Here is a 3,155-nt window from a genome sequence, read left to right as displayed (position 1 = left end):
TCTTTTAGGGAGGTCATGATAAAGGCTAAGATTGCATTCTTCATAATAAATCCTTAATGGGTTGAGGCCTTAAGGCAATCCTTTGTAAAGTATTTAAAGATGCAACATGGAGAATTTTCATGCATATTTGAATAATTTTTCATGATCTTCATGACCAAAGGATGTATTATCTATTAGCTAATCTGATATTAATGAATCTTTCCAACATTGTTGGAGGTTAGTCCTTGAACCTAAGACATAGTTACTATATCCATCCTGGAGAACTTAGAGATAGTTAGAACTTACCAGAACTTGAGTTTCATGGGCACAAATTTTGTGAAACCAAGATCAATTGACCTCTATGCCATGACAAAGCTTTGAAATTGATTTTTTTGGGTGGATCATAGAAGAACCAAAATTATAGCAGATCCAAAGAGGAAAAAAGTGAAGCTGATGATGGGAATAAAAGTAAACTGTCAGTAAGTTTGAGAATTCTGGGAGAAAGGCAACAGCTAGTAGGGAAAAAAGCACATGTAGTAGCTATCCATGATCTGTAAACTGTCCATCACCAAGAATGTAAAATATCATCAAGATGGTTCTTTACCATGTAGATTTCCTGTTTGACAAGTGGAAATGAAAGGTGTCCCTTGGAGCTGTTTTTGAAAGAGTGTGATTGAATGATACTAAGGAGGAGAGAGAGAGAGAGAAAGAGTGACAGAGAGAGATAGAAAGAAAGAAAGAGAGAGATACACATAAAGAGAGATAGAAAGACAGAGACAGACAGAAACAGAGACACATATACAGAGAGTGAGAGAGAAAGAGACAAAGACATAAAGAGACAGAGACAGAAATAGAGACACACACATACAGAGAGAGAGAGAGAGAGAGAGAGAGAGAGAGAGAGAGAGAGAGAGAGAGAGAGAGAGATTAGATATGTTATAGAGCTTTGTATTGACAAAGGTTGAAAACCAAGTAAGAACTCAAGGGAGAAAGTATGTCCAAACACAGATCATTGGAGTCAGTAGGAATTGGGTCCAGAGAATAAATTTGTTGGACCTAATAGATTAAGACTGCAATGATTTATTACCTAATCCTTATTTTGTGAAAGGTTATGTGGAGTAATAGATAGGGCCAATGTTGAATCTGGATTTGAATATGAATCATGAAGATCTGGGTTCAAATTCTGCATCGCCTCTTAGAAGTTTTTATCTACAAATACTATTTATCTTACTTTTGTGTGTTTTTAAGCATATAAGTTATTTTTTAAAATATCTTTTTGATGCTTTTTTTTTTCACTTAGCTAGGGGAACAGTGGATTGGATATTACCTTTAGAATCTGTAAGATCTAGTTCAATCTTTATTCAGATGCTTGCTAACTGTGTCAGCTTGGGCAAGTCACTAAAACTTTTCCAACCTCAGTTTTCTTATCTGAAAGTGGGGATAATAATTGTACTTACCTCCCAAGAGTGCTGTGAGGATCAAGCAGGATCGCACATATAAAATATATTGCCAATAATAAACCACTGTATTAAGTGCTAGCTATTACTGTTTTATTGTGTATATCCTTAAATGTGTATATGTTGTTTCACAAGAGAATGTGAGTTTCTCTAGAGCCCATTTTTCTCCATATTTTATCCCTGGTACTTGGTACAATGCCTGGCACTTTGTTAAGAGCTGAATATACATGTGTTGACTTGACTTCCCAATTCCAATTCTAGCATTCTATTCACTGTATTTCTCCCTAGGGAGATATGTTCTCCTTAATTCATAATTTTGTACCTAATCTGTACAGCCTTTCTGCACACCTCTTTGCCAGCTTTGTTGTTATTTAGTTGCTTTTCAGTTCCGTCCAACTCTTCATGATCCAATTTGGGATTTTCTCAGCAAAGATTATTTCCTTCTCAAGCTCATTTTACAGATGAAGAAAATGAGGCAAATAGTAATGATTAAGTGACTTGCCCAGGATCACAAAGCTAGTAAGTATCTGAGGCTTTATTGGAACTCAGGAAGATCAGTCATTGTGATTCCCAGCCTAGTGCTCTATTCACTGTACTATCTTGCTGGGGTTAAGTGACTTGCCCAGGGTCACACAGCTAGGAAGTGTTAAGTGTCTGAGATCATATTTGAACTCAGGTCCTCCTGAATTCAGGGTTGGTGCTCTATCCACTGCACCACCTAGCTGCCCCTACCGGCTAGGTCTTGTAAATTCTCTCTTCCTTTTGTCAATGTACAATGTCTACATGTACAATTCTGTCAATCTGTTGGGACTGATTTAACTCATTTCCATTGTTATAATAGTGATTGGGGTAACAGATAGAATCAGTCACTATCAGTGTCTGATTTGGCCATAGACATATTCTGAAATCCCAACTCATTTTTTGGTGTTAGAGGTTAAATGCAAAACAGACAAACATAAGAACATCAACAACCAACCTCAAATTCAAAAACTTCCTGTTTTTAAAGGAAAAAGGAGAGACACCAAATAAGTACAAAAGGATCCAAATGCTTGGAGAACATCAAATAGTTTTGTACAAAAGCAGCATTTTGATGATCTAAACATCAATAAACCAGAAACACAAGAATTATATTTCCCCTAAAATTTCACAGAAATAAAAAAAAAAAAATCTGGCAATAAAATACTCAGCAAAATTGTTTTAATGTCATTTTGAAAACAATTGTCTTCCAAAATTTTTATGCATGCATACATGCATATTGTAATGCTTCAAATTCAAAGATATGGTTATAATTGACAAATTTTGAGACACTTTCTTAATCTAATTTTAGAAAGATGTAAGGGAGAAATCTAATCTAATGTTAAAAAAAAAAAAAAAAAAAAAAAAAAAAAGATTCCTGGGCTGCATCCAGAAGCCTGAAGTTCCAGATCCTTCACCTATTAGCTAATCTCTGAACTTTTGTTTCCTCACTGCAAAACTGAAGGAAGAATACTTATCATTTCTACCCCTTTATAGGGGTAGCCTTGCATGAAGTGTGGGCTGGGTGTGATGACACCTAGCTGGATGCCCACCAATGAGCACAGGCTTGTTGTGTAGCATAGTTTATGCAAAGGACTTTTCAAATGTAAAGTACCATATGAATTTAAGCTATTATTATTTATAGAAGTAACATGTTATTGTTGTTGTTATTCAGTTATTTTTCAGTTAAGTCTGACTTTTTAT

The sequence above is a fragment of the Sminthopsis crassicaudata genome, chromosome 3 (assembly GCF_048593235.1).
Source record: "Sminthopsis crassicaudata isolate SCR6 chromosome 3, ASM4859323v1, whole genome shotgun sequence".
In the NCBI taxonomy this organism is placed as follows: Eukaryota; Metazoa; Chordata; class Mammalia; order Dasyuromorphia; family Dasyuridae; genus Sminthopsis; species Sminthopsis crassicaudata.
This window is presented reverse-complemented; position numbering follows the sequence as displayed.